The sequence below is a fragment of the Helicoverpa zea genome, chromosome 27 (assembly GCF_022581195.2).
Source record: "Helicoverpa zea isolate HzStark_Cry1AcR chromosome 27, ilHelZeax1.1, whole genome shotgun sequence".
Taxonomy (NCBI): Eukaryota; Metazoa; Arthropoda; class Insecta; order Lepidoptera; family Noctuidae; genus Helicoverpa; species Helicoverpa zea.
Window position 1 is genome coordinate 4,454,118 of NC_061478.1, and position 24,091 is coordinate 4,478,208.

General features: G+C 34.7%; 1 protein-coding gene across 3 annotated transcripts in view; it reads left to right on the forward strand.

Annotated features, from left to right (window-relative positions):
• Window positions 1-2,531: 2,531 nt before the first annotated feature.
• Window positions 2,532-24,091, forward strand: part of LOC124643379 (homeotic protein distal-less-like) — a 115,287-nt gene continuing 93,727 nt past the window's right edge. For all 3 annotated transcript variants that reach the window (XR_006985930.1, XR_006985931.1, XM_047182355.1), the window contains exon 1: window positions 2,532-3,234. The gene's annotated coding sequence lies outside the window, so the exon portion shown is untranslated. The remainder of the gene's footprint in view (window positions 3,235-24,091) is intronic.

Genomic DNA, 24,091 nt, shown 5'->3' on the forward strand with positions numbered 1-24,091 from the left:
TGACATCATGACACTACATTTTGACAGCTCGACGATGTAAATGCCAATTAAAACTACGATAGGAAAGCAATTAACTGTTTTGTTAGTACTTGCGTCATTTTGTTTATTTATTGGTAGGATATTGATTTATGGCCGTTCCCTATATTCTGTCTATGTGTTATTTTGCGTAGTAGAGATAGGAATTTGAGCTTGTACGGGGATTGTGTCAAAATTTTATCTCTAGTAGGTACCTTCTTAAATCCACAGATACTTAAATTGAATAATGGGAACGGCCGTTAGTGGTATGTAAACTGTTTCCTTTTTGATAAGATTAAGACTGGTTGATTGATATGTATAGTTTCAGCGGATTTATTTTTAACCGGCCGTTTTCCCGCATTTACGCCCGCGCCCCTTGGAAACTACTGTTCGAACCGATATAAAACATAGCCTATGTTCCTCTGGAGGAGAACCAAGAAGAAATAATGTTAAAAAGTAGCTTTCCAAGAAGAAATAATGTTAAAAGTAATAAAATAAAAGTAAGTAGTTTCAGAGCCTTTATCCGGGGCTGCGGGATTGTTCGCGCGAGTTACCGCGGCCCTGGTATACAAAGGGCTCCAGAAGGAACATGGCGGGTTTCAGTCAGTAAGAGTCTCACGCTCCCTCACGCTGCACCCACAGCGAGAGGACTCATTTGATGATTTCCTTTAAATAGTATTTGAAGCCCGAGGTATAAGTAGCACTTGAGAACTAACATAAATTTTACTAGCCAAAGGCTACACCTCATCTACTTAAGTTTGTTCTAAGTTACCAAACAACGAATTAGAGTTTCGGAAGGCACATTGAATTGGTGGGTGCCGACTGTCATTTGAACGTCTTTGGCAGTCGTTACGGGTAGCTAGAAAGTCTGATAACCAGTGTTACTGAGAGGTATTGGGTTGCCCGGGAAACTGGGTGAGGATATCAGATATGCACTCGCTCCTTGTAAAACACTGGTACTCAGCTGCATCTGCTTAGACTGGAAGCCGACTCCAACATAGTTGGGAAAAGGCTAGGCAGATGATGAAAAAAACCTAAATAATTGCTACTAATTTAAAAGACGCATTAATTACAAGATTTCGTGACCACATTATAATTAAATGATTTTATTGGCATTTGATTTTAATGTTTCGTTTATAAGCGAGTGACTCATTAAGTCTTTATTAAATTATGGTTTAGGTATCAATAAAGTTATAGAATTAAACTTGTTTTATAGCACCTACTAAGTAAATGTTAGCTAATACCTATCTACCGAGTTGCCCTGGTAACTGGGTCGAGGAGGTCAGATAGGCAGTCGCTCCTTGTAAAACACTGGTACTCAGCTGCATCCCGCTAGACTGGAAGCCGTCCCCAACATCGTTGGAAAATGGCTAGTCAAATGATAACCAACAATTGCTATCTAAAGAATAGAATATGTTAAGAGTTCCGTACATAAACAAAAATAACATTAAAAAAAAATTACCCTGGGGGAGGGATAGACAAATTTTTCTTTAACATTTGTAAAAATATTGTTTGAGAATATTAGCTGTGCCTACAAAAAATAATAATATAAGAAAATTATTTAGAGTAGAGTAGAGAAGTATGCAAGTAGGTACAGCTAATTATAAAATTGGTCAACATTATCAAAGTAACATCAAGAACATTAGTTTTCCATTTGATTACTTTGAATAGAGATAATATGTTAGAACTTGCATGTCTACTTATATCAAAATTGAATTAATATTTTGATTACGTAGGTATGGGTTTGAGTTTGTAAAACTTTTCCTAATTCTTAATTATTATACCTACCTAATTCATTATATCACTGTAGGTACTGCATGACCTTATTTTTACCATTAGTAATAAATACTATTATGAAAACAAAATACATATATCTACACTATTCCTACCTAATACAGAAACTACAATAAACTGAACACATATAAACATACAGGATCATCTAAGTAAAAGAAAATCACTTGGTCCAAACCAGCATCACCTAAAACAAGAACTATAACGATATACAAAACACAACGACAAACAAACAGTCACACTGCACTAACTCAAAAACACTCACGAAAAATTACAAAAAAAAAAGAAAAAACAAAAATAATAATAAAAACCGCACTTAAAAAAACCCTACGGCTTGAATCTCGATTGATAGCCCGTGTGTCTCTGTCTGACCGTGGCCGACTAAGTGGGCGTGGCTTCCATAACAGGTTACCAAAGCACTGAACACCGCCAAAAAATACCCATAAAAAACATATAATAGTACCCTGGCGCCGACGATCGATCTTACTTTGCCAACCCGCGTTCCGTGCACGTACAGTCGAAAAAAATCGCGCCATAACCGCCAGCCAATCAGAACACAGCTCCTCCTTTGTCAAATACCGCCTCGGATTAGGCCACGCCTACATAGCAGAAGTGGCGCCACAATCCCTATACATGTGGCGGTTTGCGGAACTAATTAGAGCGAGATAGAGGTACGCTGGGCTGTTCGTTTCTCGCACAATTTCCCCCAACCGATCATTAAGTGCTTAAATCCAACAGGAGTTGGTTGTGTCGGGTTTCTTCGGAGGGGTACGCTATTAAAATATCCACAAACATTATCTTTAATTGGACAGAATTTTGTGCTTGTGTGCGTCTGCGAGCGTGTTTTTTTTTCGAAGCCAGTGACGATTCGGTTTTTTCGAAACTTGATGACTGTTATCATTTGTGTTTAGTGTGTGGTGATCGCCTGTGATTTTCTATAGTTTAACTCGAAGAATAATATGACTCGTTTAGACTCGATACAGGAACCAGTGTTGTGATTAAAAATGACATCGGTGACGTAATATTGGCGCGGCGAAAATCGAAATCGACTATCGACGAAGTAAAATTGGAAAATGATGCCACGTGCTTCGTAATTGCTGAATCGTAATGCATGGATCGTTAATTGATAGGCAATTATCTTTCTGTCCTGTTCTTTCTAATTGCTGGCAATAATAAATTTGATTGCTACGCCTTACTTCTCTAGTGCTGTACCCGATCTGTTACAAATAAAAAAAAACCTTTCGATTCCAAATTCGAATTCGACCAATCAACGATTTTTCAAAGATCTCGAAGGGAAGGACCAGTGTACGAAAAGACCAGTGTAAAATATAGAAACTAAATAAAATTTTGTGTGACAATATTGTGGTGTTAAAAAAATATTTGTGAAAAAGTGATGCTGTGTGATATCGCGTGATTTCAACAAAAACCGTAAGTCAATTTTCTTTTTACAATTTCTTACATTCTAAGAGCAAAATAAGTCAATAATATCAGTTGCAAGCCAACAAACTTATATTAAAATTTAAAAAAATACATAGGAGCCCAAATAATTTTGGGTGCCAAAAAGTTTCACTCAAAATCACGTCATGTTGAGCCAAAGTTTCAAAATTAAGCGTTATTGCGAAAATTTTCGCACAAGCGATCGTTTTATTGCAAAGTAATTTAGGCCTAATAAGACGCCAATAAGAATTAACTGGTTTTCTAATTATAAAAAATAGTTTTAAAATTCTACTTTTTATGGATTTTTCATATATTTGCTTTGAAGAATTCGGGAGGGTTAAAGCTATGTTCGAGGTCCGCTCCTAGAACCCGCTAGGGGTCCTCATTGCATTAAGCTATTTCGGAAACTTATTTTTTAACTAAAGTTTATTCAGAAATCAATTGCAATCAGTCGAAACACTGTTACAGCCATTTTGGAAAAAAATACTAGAAAAAATTTTGATGAATAATAATTTTATGAAAGAAACACAAATGCGTAGCTTAGGTATTAGGACCAAAAGTTGTATAAACGAAATGATCTTTGAAATATGAACCATAAATTGGTCCTATACTTACCTTAAAATTAATAATTGAGAAAATTCCCGCCATTTTCGGAAAACTCATGCAATGGCTACATTTTAATAAGTATGATAACTATTAATTTTCAATTATAACAATGTATTTGTTAAAAGATAAGCAATAACTCTTAATTATCAAAATCCTTTCTAAAGAGACTCCAGAAGGCGTGGCAGAAAGTTATGTTTCATCTGTACCTTCCTTTATTTTTTCTTCATTCTAAGATAAATCAATCGCATAATATATGTCAGCCTCATGTATCTCTGGCTTTTAACTACTTATTGTTCTTTTATCTTTTTAAAAGGCCATAAAAGTACTTGTCGCCATTAAAAAATTAACTTGACAATTTAAAGACCAATTATGTCAATATAAAGACCAATTTTTATTAAGTTAGATTTCACACGGAATAAGTAGTTGCTTTGGACAGTATAACGTTAACTTTCTATGTAAATACGTATGATAGTTATTTTCCGAAGTTCGAAACGTGTCCAGAGAAGAACTTCCAATAAAAATTGACAAATCAGTTGAACAACTTTGCTAGCTAACAAGCAAACTCTCTATCTCATTTATTTCATTAGTAAAAGTCTAGTGACAGAACAAATCCGATCCTAGTCATCATCATCATCTCAGCCATAGGACGTCCACTGCTGAACATAGGCCTCCCCCTTAAACCTCCACAGATACCTGTTCTGTTGGAGGCGACCTGCATCCAGCGATCCTAGTAAAAAGTATAATTTTCAATGTGGGAAAATAACCTAGAAATGTAAAAAAAGAATTAACAAGAATGTCGAAGGATTATTTCCCAAAGTCAAAGTTCGAAATCTCTCTGTCATAACGCTCACAGATGAATCACAAACTACATTGTTCTCAAACGAGATCCTTTTTTTCTTTTGGTTTTCGAGAAATGCGGCGTCGGCGAATCCCTTTCATCGTAAAGGAACTCCCATTTAACTTCATCCGGATTGATACACTGTTGGGATTGAGTTTTACGATGTTCTGTCGATTATAAATATATCTAACACATTCCTTTTTGTAAAAAAATATGAGGAATCCCGTTTATTCACAAGTTTCTACAACTAGATCTTGGTTTCGGATACTATCAGATACTTAGACATTGAAAATCTGTTATAAGTTTGATAGATTTTATCTGCATGTAACTTGCAAAATACGATCACCAACCTTATGTATGTCAATTTATTTTAATGTCTCATCATATTTTCAAACATAAACTAGTTCTAAAATAATTTTCTTAATTATTTTATATATTGACGACTTTCATAATCACCAAAAAGACTTGAACTAGTAACCTAAGATTCTAAATCGTGTATTCAAACTTTAGTTAGTGATTCTGTCAGTTTGTAAGCTTTCATGTCACCTTTCAAAACATCATGTCTAAGCTTCAGACCTCCCGTTGAGCTACCAGCAGGTATCGTTAACGGAACATATCTCTAACACCTTTTTTCATCATATATTTTTATTAATAGAAAGATTTAAAAAAGTGACATTTATAAAAAAAGCGGCACTTTCTTTAGGCATTTCTTTTGTGAGCTGTCAATGTCAGTTTGCAAAATGACAAAAGAGGATACGCAATTTTTTTTAAAATTTGAATTATTTAGTGCACCAGTCTAGATTTCATAATTGCATTAATAACTTTTAAAGAGCCGATTTGTAAATGTTTCAATGTTATAATTCGATCGAATAACTTCTGACAACTTTTAAGACGTAATCAAAGTTAAAAAACATTGTATCTAACACCTGAGTTACAATATTAACTACAACTTTATCCGCATGAATAACTTTAATAACATTAGCAGGTTAATTCATATCAGCCTGCAAATGTCAATTGTAAATAATTAATTTTGCATTATCTATCTTGAGACTAATATAATAATCTTAGTTTATATGAAACGGTAACAAACAAGGTTATTTATCAATCATCACAGTATGATCATTGTAATTATTTTCAGATTAATAACTCTGGTTTTATGATTTATTTTGCTATATTTTCCTTGTGGTGCATAAAAACTATAGATAAAACGCACGCTCAGTTTTGTAGCAAAAACTTTGAAATACTTTTGAATCGCTGCAGATAACTGGATTTATATCTGGAGTATTGTTCTCTAAAACATTATTTTCTTTCTTGGTGTTCAACTTATCAACCTCATTGGTGTAAATGTGCTTTACCTATGTACCTATGCAGGAGTCTTGTGACGCGGATGAAAGGACCGGGTAACGAACCCTTATTACATAGCTTAGTATTACTCGTCTTTCAAATCTATATGTATTTATTTATCTACCTATCTAGAGGTAGGTACATGATCTTTAATTTTTTTCTCCAAATACTACCTAGGTATCCCGTAAATATCTTTAAGCGTGCAAGTTGTGCGGATGGATGGATATGTTTTAATATTTGTTCCTCTTTCTCGCAAAAACTACCAAATAAATTTTGATGAAACTATGCAGTAACATAGCTTATATATCAGGCTAACATATAGAATACTTTTTATCCGTTTTCAGGAAGTATTTTCCTCAGAACATTGATAAACCGCTGGCAGAAATTATAGTTCGGCCATTCAGAGAATGCGTTCCTGACACGTCGCGATTGAACTGACGACGTAACTTTGCAATGGCGTTGCAGTTACGATAAAAATATTTTTGCTGGTTGTTTACCGTTTTAACAATTGAGGAGCATTAAAACAACATTATTATATCAATAATCAATGAATGTTATAATTCAGTCAGTTCAATCGCGACGTGTCAGGAACGCATTCTCTGAATGGCCGAACTATAGTCTCAACTTAAAGAGAACTTGGTTCAAAAGAGACTGTAGTTTCCACAGTTAACTGAAGCACTCAAACAGTTACATATTACACTGAACTTTGGTTTATAACACTGATTAAACGCGTGGGTGATCTTTAACTTTTAAGGCATTTATTTGATCCTCATAATATTTTATCGTCGCCATACAAGGTTTTAGTGTAATTTGAAACGGTAGGTTATAAATGCGTAGGTTTCTTTATTAGTTCACAATTAAGTAGTTCATTTTGACTATCTATTAGGTAACTACATTGTCTATAAGTAAGTAGATTTTGAAAAAAAATGACTTAAGAAAGTTCATTTTGGTCATATACAAAAATTACATCGCCATAAACAGACTTACGTGTCTAAGTACGCTATTTCTTTTGGGTGTCTTCTTCTTCTTAGCGTTTATCCCGTCTTGTGACGGGGTCCGCTTTCCGTATCTTCTTCTTCCATTTCGCTCTATCCTGGACATTTTCCTCTTCGAGTTCGCAATTTTCATGTCATTCATTACGACACTCAACCACCTCAGTTTTGGCCTGCCTCTGCGCCTTCGACCGGGTATATCGAGATTGAGTGTCGCATTGCTTATGTACTCAAGTGGTCTCCCTTTTACATGTCCGTAGCATCGCAGCCGCTTTTTTTATCTATTTTATTAATACGTTTTGCTCGTATTTCACTATCATATTTACATTGCACTAATCTAAAAATTTGCTTTAATGCCAAATCATCATCTTTAAAATTCTTTTCGTCATCATCAGCATCTATTTCCTCAAAATTTGTATCAATCAAGATGGATCCTTCAATCAATAAATATTAAAATACAGCCGATTTCACGAGTAATAACATGTAGTTTTTTATGACGGCAATTATTGTTAAAAATACCGGTTTTATTCATAAGATCGAGAGGTTCGTTTTAATTAACTATTCTCGGATTTTGACCTGTAGTTCAACTCGGCGTTGATACTCTTTCGTTGCGTACCTATTTGGGATCATACGATGGCTAGTTGTCTATTCTATGGAATTCGTGATTGTGTGATCTATCAAGACAAGGAGATTAAGGCTTATGCATAGGTTTCTTTGCTAGATATTATACTTATTAATATTATATACGAAAGTAACATGTCAAAGTAACTCGGTCTGTCGCGCTGTTACACCAATGCTAATGTATAGGTACGTACTAATTTAAAAGAAGTATCAAGTATGATAAACAAACAGACTAGAGCTAGACAAAGGACATAACCTTCTTTCTACCCGGTTGCAGGATGTGTTTCTCCCGGGACGTGGGTAAAAACGCAGAGATCAGTACACAATACTTCTGCGTCAACATTATATAACTTTATAGGGTGTTTGTCAGACTTTGACTGGATTTAACCCACCTATGTTCATTATGGAGCCCTTTGGGTACCAGAGCCGCGGTAAGGGCTGCCATAAGACTACCTCTATTCTATTATTCTCCTATTTCCTATTTCTATCACTTCGGTCTACGTTTACTTGTTAAACATTTAACAAGCGTGTAAGCTTAGGACCGTTCCCAATACACTACCTACGTATCTGTGGATTCGCCTACTAGTCCTTTACAAGTACTATCAAATTCTTACCTCTACTAAGCAAAACAACAGATAGGATATTCGATCGGGCCGTTAGTACGTAGCTTAGCGTGTCTATTTAGTGCCGACGGGTCGTGACGTCTTACAGCCTTTTATGGACTTCTAACTTCCATTCATTAAAACTAATACGCAAGAATTATAAAGATTTCGTTACAACAGGATTTATGGTAGAATAAAGTGAAGTAGAATAGTAGTCACAACCTTTTGCTAAAGACTGCTCTAGATTATTTTTCTGTAATTCAAAAGAGGGTATTGTGTTTATCAGCCTATTTTATGATGTCTCTATCAAATGGCGCCGCGAAATAGGTGGCAACTATATTTTTGAACCGTTTCGGTTTGAATCCGGGCCGTGGAGTCTGTATGCCCATACTCTACTTAAAGACTTATCTAGAAGTCTGGTTCATGATTCCCGTGACCAGAAGGCTTCTAAACCTTGGAAAAAGGATAAGCATTACCATCCAGCGTGCAAATGCTTACAGTCTTTTCGGCACGATCCCAATTGACAGCGAGAGAAAGCACTTTTTTGACGCTTTCTAGATCTAAGATTTAGGTTTTTTCGTAAATGATTATTTTATAATACTATTGTAAATAAAGTACTTATTAAACTCCTTTACTTATAAATAAATATCGTAACCCGCTTCATATAAAATTCTGTGTCTATCTCTTCGCGTTCACAGTCCAATCAATAATTTACAAGTGACCCTTTTCCTAGTCCCAGTTAATAGTTGTTTTACTATTCACACATTGATTATTATCGTTAATACACGTTTTGAGTTCGTCTATATTATTATTATTACGTACTGTGTGGTTTTCGACACCTGGTAAGTGGTTTTTGGGACTTAAAATCGGTGGTTGTGTGAGAAATTCAGTTTTGTATTTATTATTTAAGGGTTTACTGATAAGTTTGGGAGATAAGTTGTTATAGACACGACTGTGTTTTCATCCTCTGCCTAGCCTTTTCTAAGCTCAGTTGGGGTCGGCTTGCAGTCTTTTAGCTGTGTTTAATCGTATTTGCTAACCTAGGGTTCATATTCTTTTCATAACAACTTCCCAAAAAGTTATATCACTCAGAAAATATTACTGTATCTAAAGAGAATAGAAGAATAGAATAGAATAAACGTTTATTGTCTCCAATATTACAGCTAGGAGTAGTAATACACACAGAACTATAGTACTGGAAGCAAAAGGTTCAAGCGTCAGCTTTATGCTTAGGTCCCCCAAGAGGGTTGCTAAGCGCTGGTTTTCAGCTTGAACCTCTAAAGAGTTCTTCTTTTTATCTATACATGCCCTGTCGTAGGACAGCAAAAAGGCTGATGACAATCAACATTATCTTCTTCCTATCAGTAAACACAAGAACTATTTAGTAGATACTATATACGATACACGACACACAAAAACTCACACTTGAAATGCGATAAACATGGACAAAAAAATCAAGGCAGTCAAAATAAGCTGTAATAAAAAACAAAATTGACATACTTACTATCTGATTCCCATTGATAAACGTCAGTAGCTCCTAAATCAATAGTTTTAGTCGACTTAGTCGATTATTTTGTCGATTATTCGAGTTATCGCGACTAATCGATGTCACTTGATGTCTTATTCGATTGTTGACATGACATGTTGACATTTATGAATATGTTATGGTGACAGTTCTATCGTTTTGTGAGCTATTGTGCGTTTTGGGGGTTAAATTGATCTTTAGATACGTTGTTTTTTTCCTTGGTTGGGTATTGTTTTTGGGTTTTGTAAAATATAGATATTGAAACGCTGAAAAATAGCCCACCTTCTTTTTTTATTTTTAGAAAGCTAAAATATAACAATATACTTAGATATGTATAGTTACCTATATTAACAAACTAGAAAAAGTTAGGTATAAAATTCTTTTATAAATTGTTTTGTAGGATTAAAGGATAGATATCTGACTGAGAACAGTCAGTATTCTAACTCTAACGGTGGAGGTTCTTAGGTGATAAAAAAGTATTGATACACTTGATTATAAGATTAATGCACATAGATATAAACTTTTACTTCTATCTTCTTAGTTATCCAAAAACACATCTAGTTACCAACAAAACAAAAAACAATTCAACATCTAAAATCCTACATATTCCTCACAAAAAAAAACGAAAGAATTCCACCACATACCCGCTACATACACGTTCATAAATCCAAGTATACTCATTAAACCGATGGCGTAACTTCTCTAACACGCAAACATCAAAATCCATCTTGAAAGTCGGCCATTGTAACAAATGAACATGATTCTAACGCCCTGTCAATTCGGCTAGACGTATTACAAAAAAATCGCCATTATAGTACAATTAATGACCTGCCTAACGAATCGTATTAAATTAAAGAATTTAATTGACACACCACAGTAGCTCTTTATATTAGTTTGTAGACGTTTCAATCGATTTTAGTGATGCGCTCCCGTTGTCTATGCGATTGTTAGTCGATTTTTGAATCGATTTAATCAGCTTTTGTTAAAATGAAAGTCTTTTTGTTCGATTGATTGGTTATTTTTTGAATGTATTTGTAGTGAATACGTATTTGGAAGTGTAAGAGATGAGATAATAATTTCGCAGACAAAAGCCAAGCTTGAACAACTGCACATTAGCTTTATTTTAACCGAAATCCTATGTAACAATATCGCTAAATTCAAAACTAGCAGGGAAACAATTGTTCAAATCGAACCGACTCAGACCGACTGCTTCAATTTTATATATTGGTAATACTAATGTAAATATTTCACTAAGTAAACTAAACTTCACAATTCTATTTAATCGACTAACAACATCGACTAGTGTCCCATCCCTAGGTGCGCGGGAGCACCCTATGTAATTACCGCGCTTTCCTTTTAAGGTTAATAAGACAAAATGGCGCGTTTGACAAATGATTTATTAATGTCGTTCGAGCGAATGTTAACTCTTAGGGCTTTTTTAAAGGGAGCCAATGTGCCGGCTTTATTTATTAGTTCGCACCAATTTTCGGAGTTGATGTTTAGAAATTGAAATAGAGTCTATTGATGGGAATATGGTTATGATGGTAATACGTATAGTTGATAAAAGATGCCACATAGATTTCTATGGGCAACTACTCTTTGCTTAAAAATATACCTAATAGACACACATAATGTATTTTTGTAGCTCGACGCTATTATGTTTCTTGTAATTAAAGTTTCTTACAGTTTTAAAGTCACTAAAAAGTAATGAGCTTTGCTCTCGTAAAAATGATAGCAAAAAAAAACATGTATAAAAGTCGATTATAACTGAAAAACATTACCAGATGATGATTGGATTAGATAAAGTTACGCTAAGTTTTAAAACACTTTAAGATTCGGACTAGCGAACAACACTTCAATGTCTATGGTTATTCTGAAACGTTCAGGAAAGACTCTGCTTTGAAAATCTAAAAATACAATATCAAACAACAAATAAAACAGATTATGCAACTAAATTCGGCGATTAATTATTAATTTTCATTCAAAATATTCTGGACTAAATCAAATCTTAATTTGAAAAATTCATGGCAATTAAGCATTTTAAGATAATAAAAGATTTTTTTTTAAATAACGGAACAGGGAATTTATAGTTTGACATTTTCAAATTCGACCTCTAAATAATATGCTGCATTTTGAAAAGGAAATAATTTAGCTGTATCTAATTGGATGGCAGACAAAATTCATTTTTAATCGTGATGCGTTTGATGCATGCTTGAAAAAATTGTGTTTTTACATATATATTTTACAGTTACAAGGTTTATTTTTCCAACCCACTCAAAAGGATTAGAATATTTGTGTATGTTTTAATTTCAGGTTCTTTTAGTATTAAACTGTTGAGGTTCAGGGGCCTGATTCTCCTAAGTTAATAATGTCAAAATCGAATAGAAATTGAATCGCAATATGATCGCAATAGCAGTTTTAACCATATCGGGCATTCTGCTACTAATAAAAGACCAATCGTATTCGATTGACATTTGATTGGTGTGCGATTGGTCTGCTATTTTGGTAATTTTGGTCTATACGGTAGTTTGCTGTACAATAATTTTGCAATCGTAAATCATTTGCAGACAAAATTATTCATTATTGAATGACAGAAAAGGATAAAAACGTTTATTTCAAAGAAAAAATAGCGGAATGCCACATACGCTTCAATCGTAATCGAGTCGGGATCGGATCTCAGTCGAATCGAGTCGAACGTCAATCGTATGTCGCTTAAGTAAAATTAGGAGAATCGGGCCCCAGTAGTTTTGCACGCCAAAAAAGTACAAAAGACAGACAAAATATACTTTTGCATTTATTAGTTATATTAGTAACGATTACTTCTTTTGTCAGTTTCCTTCTGAAAAGTCTGACATCAAAACGAGTGAAGATAAATTTTTAATATTTGCGGTGAGATGTCCCAATGAATTACAACGATAACGAAAAAAAAATTGTTGTCAAATTACAAATGGGGGACAAGCATACGGCTAGTTATGTTTTGGTTATCGTTATAGGTAAATGGTGCAACTCACCCTTCGTATCAAGTACAAGACAGTAGGTACTTACACACTTAAAACTAAATCACCTATCACACAATCCACTGCAAGTGACTTCCCGGCTCACAAAAGCAATCAGGACAGACTAAAAGAAACGCCCGTGTATCTTGCAGTGCCATCTCACGCGAACGCACTCACGCCACCTAGCGGCTACTAGGAAAACGCTGATGTATATCTACCGTTTCTTTGTCATGTACTGATTAAAATCATAGCTGCGTTGCTTGAAAAATTAAGGGTTTTAGTTGTGAAAGGTGGCTCGTGGTTTAGTAGCAGGCATAGGTTGAAATATGAAAGGATGGGTAAGCGCTGTGTGGCTAGTTCTTCCGTGTTTCGGAAGGCACGTTGAATTGGTCATTTGATGATGGCAATCGTTGCTGGTAGTCAGAAGTTAAAAGTTCTTTCAACAGGTCATATCGGGTATCGTTGCTGCGCTGAGGAGGTCAGACAGACATTCGCTCCGTGTTAAACACTGGTACTCAGCAGCATCCAGTTAGATTGAAAGCTCCTAGATAAAAATAAGCCTATTTGCCCTTTCTCAGGCTCCAGTCTGAGTGAGTAACGAGCATTTAAATCAGTTTAGTAGTTTTGACGTGAAAGCGTGACAGATAGAGTTACTTTTCCATTTATAATAATTATTATTTAGCAGGATTTTTTCCTGAAAATCTACAGAAGGAAGGAACCAACGTTCCCAAATCTATTTTCAAGTCAAAACATGACTTTTATTAACTGAGACCTACAGTTAAACATTTCCAGCTTAAATAGAAAACAAAAAAAGGCCAATACAATACAATGTTATCCCTGGATTATGTTACTATGTTCAGACACCTGCGGTACAAAATGTCACTTAACTCGAACATATTACATATGATAAGTACCGATACTATTTAATCCGATTGGACAAATAACTATTACATACAGTTGTCTCTTTGAATTAACTGGTTTAGGGCTGTAGGTAAAAATATTTGAATTTATTTGACGAGCTAGCTTTCGACCAGCGAATTTTTTAACGTATTAAAATAAAGTGTACCTACCTCTACATTGTTTTGATTTATATGCCAAGTTTCACCAGAATCTGTTTAGCCGCTGGCGCAATGAAGTGACAAAAATTAATATATTAAACAGGAAATATGTTTTTTGAAAAAACTTTCATTGTACGAAAGCTACACTCTTCCCGAGTAACATAGGCTAGTATTAGTGCAATATAACGTTGTTATGAGTATGTATTTCTTTGAGAAGGTAGGTACGATAGAAATAAAGTCACGTAAAAGAAATTGGACAAAAAGTATTCTATTCTATTCAATAGTTAGAACAGCAGTAGAACAAAATGTTTGCTAGCTAACTTTACATCGCCGTAACAAAGTCTAAAACTATTATTCATGTTCGCAAATACAATTTCTCATTAATCATTCAATTTACTTACTTGAAAAAAAAGTGGCATAGTTTAAGTGCCTACATTTCAACTACAATGTTACTTGACAATAACAATTATCGACTACACATATCGATAAATTCATCATGGCACATCCCTACCAATACGTCAAACTATGTAAACCAGGTGGCAGAAAAATTTACCCACATCTAACGTCAAAAGACAGTTGACACTATTTAGTACCATGTCATGACAGTATCAAAAGGGTCGTTTTATTTGCAATGAAGTGTAATGTCAGAATGACATGCGCAGTTACATTGTTTAATGTGAATTCTCTTGTTTTACGACTTATATTTTACGTTTGGTTAATTTTATCGCATAATTATGAAGATTCGTAATTTTATTGCTGTAAAAAGCAAGTTCGTAAGTATAGATGAATAAAAAACATATAGTCTTACTCTTAAAATATTGGGCTGCCCGGGTAACTGGGTTGAGGAGGTCAGATAGACAGTCGCTCCTTGTAAAACACTGATACTCAACTGCATGCATCCGGTTAGACTGGAAGCCGACCCCAACATAGTTGGGGAAAGGCTAGGTAGATGATGATGCTGATGAAAAGAATAAAAAATATAAACATAAAGATAACTGGTGTATAAAAATCGTTATGAAACTTCAATGTACCTATCTGTAAATATTTGTTCCTCTTTTACGCAAAAATTACTGGACAATCAAATTATTGAACTCGACAGTAAAATAGCTTTTAAATCAGAATTGCAATATAACATGTTGGTATGTTGTCCTTTATAATGCTTCAAAAAACAGTTCTTTCAGGAAGCAGGCAAAACCGTTACTGAAAATGAATTGTCGTTGTAATAATCGTTAAAAACCGGCCAAGTGCGAGTCGGAATCGCACACGAAGGGTTCCGTACCATTATTTAGAAACTGCGCAAAAAAATTACGTTTGTTGTATAGGAGCCCCCCAAAATATTTATTGTATTCTGGTTTTCAGTATTTGTTGTTATAGCGGCAACAGAAATACATCATCTGTGAAAATTTCAGCTCTCTAACTATCACGGTTCATGAGATACAGCTTGGTGACAGACGGACGGACGGACGAACAGAGGAGCGAAAACAATAGGGTCCCGTTGTACCCTTTGGGTACGGAACCCTAAAAACAACATTTCTATGGCTGTCTTTCAGTACAAAATACGAATCAACAAGGAATTTATTGTCCATTTTGAAAAGGCAAAGAAACATCAGCTTTGCTAATTGTTAAAACTCAATGAACAATAGAAAATAAATCTAAGTTTATTTCAATGAACGCAAAAATAAACGTTATTTTCATAGACAACGCGTAAATGACACTCTGTAATGAATTGACACCATAGACGCTACAGGATATCTTATCTGTGGTTAAGGATCTATTGTTTTTTAATTTTGATTTTATTTATTGTTGTTGCCTCAATTACAAGATTCCTTTTATAACGCATACAAAAGAACGAAGATGGAAAATATCATATTTTTTTTAGAAACTACACCTACTTTTATGTTTAAATATTTTATTTTTATTCATACTATGTTAAACATTTAATTGCTTAAAGGCTAGATTTGTATCTAATCGAGATAACTTTATTAATTCAAATCTTTATTGCCACCAATTACATTCAAAATCACGACAATATCAAAAAACACAATTAATACTTTTCAGTTTTTCCTTTACAAATCCAAGTAAACTATTTTTCTTGTAACAAAAAGTGTCATAGAATTGTAATGACGCTATTTTTTGCTTTAAAAGATTAATTATTATACAACAATGACTTCGCGCCCTTTCTATTGTGGCGGCCATTACGGCTAGCTGTCAATGAGGTTAAGTCCAAAATGGCGGACGCGACACGCGACTCTGTTTACTGATTTGCCGCGCAAATTAACATTATATTATTTATCGTTGGGGTTGGATTTTTATTGGGATTATAAGGGTAGATTTTTTGGAATTCGACCCTAATGTAGTTGGGAAAAGTCTAGGCAGATGATGAGGGGTAGTTTTTGGGGTTCATATTTCATAGAGCAGGATTTCTTATCCTTTTTTATGTAAAGGTGAATGAAGGAGATGAATAGTTAGTGGAAATAGTTTCTTATTCATAATATCCCCGTGTCTTTTTGGTTTTGACAACAATAGTATATTATTGTGGTTTTTAACTTAACCCTCTTCAAGAAGGGTAACAGAGATATCTTTTTAGAGGGCTGTTAACAAAAATACAGTTCGCCTGTCATTTTGTGTAGAGTCTACACTATTTTCTCTTTTCTCGAAGATATCTTTATCTAATCCTCAATCTATTGTAACAACATCAGTATGCAGATATATGCATAGACAGACAGAGTCAAATGATCTAACATGGCTAGCTATGTTTAAATTATATCTAGATTTATGCTAGTTGACATCTCATCCGGGAGGCGTCTGAGACCAGCTTGATAGGCGTTAGAACTAGTTTCGCTGGTATCCTTTCTAATATTCAATCTTAGTATTATCGCTTGAATATAGAAATAGGGAAATAGATACAACTTTTTACGTTGATAATAATTCAGAACTAGATGTTAGAAGTTGTCAAAGTCTTGGTAAGTCGAGTTGATCATAAGGTTTTTACGAAACAACAGAAGATAGATGTACAACGTAAAATCGAAGTTACTTTAGTCGGAAAAAAGACAGCAACGGGACAGATACACACAAATAGTTTTCACGGCCAAAGAGCTATATCTACTGAACTCACGATAAATGTAAAAAATATCATTTAGCATTTAGTTCGTAAGTTTATGAGTTCATAGATAGTATTCGGAATAAATCTTTAGTACGGTAATATTAATAACATCAGCACTTTTCTTTGATTACTTTGTAATATTTCCAATCCAAGCCAGATCTTACCTAATTCTGACGTTATTAAGTCATTTCCCAGTAAACCGTGCATCAAAGTCTGCATTAATAGTTTTTACAAAAGCAATTACAATCGTTTTACCTCAATTGTCTTCTAAAACTATGTTTTTTTCGTTTCCAACTCCGTCATCATCATCGGGTTTGTTTCTGACACTTTTTTGAACAACGTCCGTTCGTGTTCAGTCAAAGTTTTAAAGGTAAAATCTTTGTAATAAAAAGTTAAATGTCGTGTTTCATTTGTCTTCTAGTGATTTGCCTTGAACTGATTGCTATAGCGGATAATGGCCAGCTTTACGTCATACTAGTAAAATATTGCATATCATTTACAAGGAATTGCGATTTGGTCAAAAGTATTAGATTTAGGAGCGAGATAAGTTTGGTTTTAGTCTGATTTATGTATGAATTGGAGTCCTATGACATTAATTTTAACGTCTATTTTTACATGAAGTACGTGTACTGCTTGAAGGCGCCATATTGCTTATGTATTTTAAAGTTATTACCATCTACGTAGCCTAAACCTACTCATAATTCATTGGCCTGATCTACAAACTTGATTCTTAGTACCAGTCCTTCATCATCAGCATAATATCATCCTATTACTGACCACTGCTGAACTTACGCCCCCCCAGTAAGCGTCAACCATCAAGGTCTTGGTCAAGCCTGTATCTGAGCTTGATACAATGAAGTCTGTTCTACGCATATTTATTCTGAATTCATCATTATCCTGCGCGATTTCAAAAGGTGGTATATCTTGACAACTTCTTTCATCATAACTGCGTCAAACAAACGTATCTATTCCAAAATTTTATGTATCCATGTCATAGATATTTTATACTATCCGTCTATCTATACTAATAGGTATATAAAATATTTCTTTTTGTTTCTTTGTTAGTTTGCACCCAAAATTCTCCGAAACTACCGAACCGATTTAAACAATTCATTCACTGTTGGAAAACTACACTCTTCCCCAATAACCTAGGCTATATTTTATCCCAGTACAGGCAGTAGTTCCCACGGGAGGCGAGTGAAACCGCGGGAAGTCAGCTAGTTTCGTACAAAAACAGCATCGCGTGCTATGCACGGTTTACGTTATACGATCAATAATATTAGATTCGTCATGGTTTTTGAAATACCGTTGCAAGAATAAAATTCTTTTTAACTTGTTTTTTTTTCTTATGTGGGTTTGGCTGTAATAGTATGATGGTAAGAGGTCTGTGTCCTAGTTTTTTAATGATGCTGGGTTTAATTGTCGAGGGATAGGTATGTAACGATCTTTGGAAGTTCATCTATAGAATATATGATCTATAGATGGATAGACATCAGTTTACCAGGGCTGTAGTATGACAAGAAGGTAAATAAATCTGCGTAGTTGAGGAAGGATTAGCAAAAAGGGACAAAAAACTGACAGTGGCTGCAAAAACTAACATTAATTAAGCAATCAAACTAATTAATTTGGTAGGTCTTTATTAGCGTATTCTTAAGTGGGATATTAATATCCTTTTCTCGGAGATGGGCAGCAGCATCTTCGAAGCTAATATCTCACACTGCGCTCACCAACACGCATGCCTAGCGCGGTGAGTATGGGCAAAACCCAGAAGTGGACGTTTTTCGGCTGTGACAAATTACTGTATATAGCTATCTACTAGATTAACAGAAGACAATACAAGGTTAAAAAACCACCAGTAATAACCAAGGGGTATTAAGTTGCCCGGGTAACTGGGTTGAGGAGGTCAGATAGGGCAGTTGCTCCTTGTAAAGCATTGTACTCAGCTGCATCCGGTTAGACTGGAAGCCGACCCCAACATAGTTGGGAAAAGGCTCAGAAGAGGGGAAGACAAGGTTAAAAGATTACAATATATTCCCAATCATCTTCAATCGCATTTGATTATTAAAAGAAGAAATGGCCATTTGAAAAAAACTGGACGCATTTCTTCGAATCACAAAGCATATTGATGAATAGCAAAGAAGAATAATAAATCATTACTTACAAAGGAATATCGGAAAACGTACATTTATATACATGGCACACTTTGTATTGTTGTAAACGTGGTATTTGTTTTACGCGTATCAGGAGTGATCGAGCGTATGTTCGCGGAACTAAGGAATGGTTTATACTCATATAATGTGATTAAGAGACGGGAAATGTAAAGGCTGAGCCACTTGAGATTGAGATTTAGAGTAACTACTGTATAAAGTAAAGGTTTTTATTAGTTTGTGTCAAAATCTCTATCCACTATCGAATGATTTTGGTGCGATGCGCTGTGGCAACGTAGAAACCCTTTCAAAAACTCTAATAATTAATCAGTTTAAGAACTGTTCTTAACAACTACAAAACATTGAGGAATTAATTCATGGATCATCATCATACTCCGAGCCTTTTTCCCAACTATGTTGGGGTCGGCTTCCAGTCTAACCGGATTCAGCTGAGTACCAGTGCTTTACAAGAAGCGATTGCCTATCTGACCTCCTCAACCCAGTTACCCGGGCAACCCGATACCCCTTGGTTAGACTGGTGTCAGACTTACTGGCTACTGACTACCCGTAACGACTGCCAAGGATGTTCAATGACAGCCGGGACCTACAGTTTAACGTGCCATCCGAAACACAATCGTTGGTGTCTAAGATATACATGAAGAATTACTTCATGGACAAAAAAAGGAAAAAATCTCGAGGGAAACCTGGACTTTAAAGTCTTGGAATAGCGCGATGATTGACGCTCATTACTTCTCTGTGCGAGAAGAGGCCTGTGTCCAGCAGTGGGACAATAAAAAACTTCTTTAAAAGGCTGATGATATCGAACAACTCAAACTGAATGAAATAAAACACAACAATCAAAGAATGCAAAGCCACCAGCGTAAAACAACCACAATCTTAACATAGAAAAGTCTAGAAAAAGCTTATGATTAATAAAAAAGCCTTAGACTCCCTAGTCTAACCCATCCTTACATAATTACCAGTCTAGGTCAGAGCTGGCGCCAATTTTTTGCAAAGAAACGTATTTCATAAAACCGACGACATTGTTACAAAGGGAATATATTCATTGGTTATTCAATCAATCGTTTCACTTGATTGATAATTTTACAGTACATTGTACGTTCTGCTGTTTTTTTAATGTTCTATTGTTTTATTTTGATACTAGCTGTTTTCTGCGGTTTTGATCGCGTCTTGAGGAAGTTATTTTTGTATTTGCGTGAAAGGACTATATTTTTTTGGTATGTAAGGTATACAAGTGTCAAGTTTAGTGAAAATACATTCGGTCGTTTTTGTGTGAAAGAGAAAAAACATCCGTACATTACAAACTTTAGCGTTAAGCATAAGTATATATTGAAAGAAAGATAGTACTAAGATATGGGAAATCATCAGTGAATAGGCTCTTGTTTTACTACCTCGGGCTGTCTAGAAAATATTAATATCAACGATTTTTTCTTCAAACGCTTTTACTTTTTGCATATATGAAGAGGCAGAGATGACCAAGGAAAAGACGGATGGATTGCCTGAAAGAGGAGATGAATAAGAAGGCAGTGAATGTTAGTATGACGACAGAGAGGAATGGAAGCGTAAAATATATAGCGCCCACACCAAATAACTTGCGAACAGGGCAGGAGGAAGAAGACTTTTATTGACGGTCCTTTTTTGACTTTTGCAATAGCGCATCAAAGGACCAAAATAAATAATTACAAAAAGAGCCTTGTTTCCAAGAACCAATAACAACCAGTTTCCCTCATTTTAATTTTATAAGATACGCTAGAAGTTCGCAGCTGTGTTGCTCTGCGTTGTTTTTTGATTGCCATCCTAGATCTGAAGTATTTTCGACCATGAATATGCATTGACTTGTAAATTTTTATCATGCTTGACAGCTGTTTAAGGATAGAGCAAAATAAAGTTGTCTTTAAAAGTAGCTTGGAAAGTGTTCTGAGGTTTTTTCGAGAATTCCTGACAGTAAATTTATTAATTTTATGAAATGGTACGATATTAATTGTTATGGAATAATTAGGGATTCTTCTTCGTATCCTCCGATATCTGCAAAAATAATTTACTTTACCTTCTAATCCTGTAAAGTACTGTTAATTTGTTGCCAGAGATACAGAAAGTTTATTTGTCTGTACACCCGTTGTATGTCGGAGCTCAGATAAACGCGAGACACAATTGATTTTCTATTGTTTTATAATTAGCGACATACAAACAGTTAAAACAATAACTGAAAGATGGCAAGAATAGGAAGGGAGTGAGTGTCAGTATGACGAGTGACAGGGGAAAATGAAAGAGGATGACATATTGCGCCGAACCCAAATAAAATTTTGAACAGGGAGTTAGTTTTAGTAGGAAGAAGAAGAAGCAGTTAAATGTTAGCCACAAATATTTTATATTTTGATATTATTGATCACATATTTACGAATAACCGATCTTGAAGTTGACAATAATAAAGTTGAACAAACATTGTCAGCCAATAAACTTTGGAATGAAGTAGTTAAAATAAGGCATGTTAATACTGACGATAAACTCTAAGATAGGTTTCATAATTTTAAGGTTATCGCAAAATCATGTGTTTGCGACGAAGCATTAATGAATTATAATTATTTATCCTACGAACAAACAACAATAGGGCACTTAGACAGATATTATCATCTATGATGAAGAATATGATTAGGTATTTTATAAATGTTTGCGTTTTTGCATCTCTCAATTTTGCGTTTGGAGTAAGTCTGATTTAAGATGGATTATCTATTATTGTTGTGATTAAACGCTCCAGGTGGTGTTAAGGTGTCAAAATCACCACCAACTTATAGACTCCAGAATTTTTTGGTGTGGTTGTAACAAATGCACTCTCTCGCTGTGAGTGCATCGTGAGGGAGTGTCAGACTCTTACTGACTAAAACCCACCATGTTCCTTCTGGAGCCCTTTGTGTACCAGGGCCGCAGTATTTCTTCCGAAAAATCTCATAACTTACCTACCTTACCTAATAAATACCTTAAAAATCAAGGAACAAACAAAAGACTATCGCACTTAAAATTTCATTCACAAAAATTCGTACATCGCATTCAAAAAACTATTGGACCGTGAGCGATCCTCTAATGAATACTTAATACACTTTATGGGGACCCATTATTTATGTAGTTTTTCCATGGGTTCCCATGAACTTTTGTGTCGCGGATCAGTGGTTTTACGTGCCCTGTGTAGTTAGTAAGAAAATAATGGCTAGATATATCTGGAACTTGATCGGACAAGGATAAATTGATGAAACGTGTTCAAATTTAATGCAACTTATCTTTTAATGTGGGTTTGAAATCTACGGTTTTTGTGATGGTCTAGATATTTTGTGGTAAAAAAGGAAGAAATAGTCTTTATTTACGGACTAAACTGTCAGCCGATATATCTTCTACTAACTATAAATAGTTGATCCTATAGCTGCCTGATAGTTTCTGTAAAAAGTTCGTGAATCCAGTGAAACTAACTAAGTCTGATGCCTGATCGTTGTAATGTGCGTACTACCATTCATCTCCATACTGATTTATGAGCCCCAACAAACTATCGGCCGACTAAAATTTTGCAGTGTGTGACTCTTGGTGTCCAGATCAAAATCTTCAATTATCAATCATCCGTGACTTTTAGTTACGCTATTGTTATAAATTAATTAATATTCTTATGTATCTAAGAAATCCTTATGTTATCTTTTTAACACGCTTCTAATCTAGGTATATTTATTTTATCATCATATATACAATCTTCAGCCTGTATTTTATATCTATATTCTATGTCATCAGGTCCTAGATTTTATTCATCATATTCCATCTTGTATCCTTTCGATTTATCATTGAAATCATTTTCATCACTTTTAACACAATTTTAATCAATTCAAATGACTTCAAACTTATTCAATCACCACCCTCCGCTCCGTCTCAATATCACCAAAAAATCTTAACAAATTGAATTCTCCAATTCGGCGTGATAAAAATATTTTTCAATAAAACTCTACACCAATTAGTGATGGTTAAACATTGTTATTATTAACTTGAGCAATCAACACAACGGACAAACGAACAAACAAACAAAAAAAAAAAAACAAAACGATTTGACCCGACCTTTGGCGGCGCCGGCGCAGTCACTCGGAAGAAAAGAGATGGACTTATGAAGAATGTTAAGGGTGTGAAAGGGAGAGATGATTAGTGTGTAGGGTTGGTACTAAAGGTGAAATTTAATTTGGAATTTTTGTTTCATGAAGTTGTTTTGTAGTTAGAAGAACTGAGGAAAAGTATGGCATAATGACATTCATGGTTTTTTTTCGAAAGAAAATTGGTTAGAGGGATGTACAAGTAACTATGTTTTTTCTTAAAACATAATGTGCTAGTTCTCATTCATGTGCTAGAGATAGTTTCATAACTGTCATAAAAATTGGTTTGACAGCTTCTTCATCTTTCATAAAAGAGAGCAAAAATACCTGCATAGTTTAAAAAAAATACCAATGAGATTATTTATCATCGTGTTTTTACAATTCGCGGTTATAATTTTGACAATTTGATTTTGATGTATCATGAGATCATTTATGTATTTGAGTTTCTTATTTACTTACTATTTTTTTCTTAAGTATGTTTTTGCCTGTCTCTATCAATATTTCCCTTTTAACTCACAAAACTGACGTTCAAAAACACATTCATTGAATGCCCCCGTCGCAAACTGGTGCACCGCTGCACTTAGCGTCAATCAAATAGAATGCAACGCGGTTAGTTATAATTCTTGCACTTCAAGCCTTTGTGGGTATTACGGCTCATAGTTTTTTTGATGATCTAATGCTGGTTTTTTTTCTTTGGAATACTTTAGAGGTGCGATTTTTTTATTTAGTGGTACACAAATGACAATGGGATTATTAAGTTAGGTATTAAGAGTATGACAGTATTTATATAATAGTTCAAGAGTTCGTTTGAACGCGCTTACCTCAGGAACCACTGGGCCTCCGCTATAGAAACAATCCTTCAGTATCAGATAGATATAGT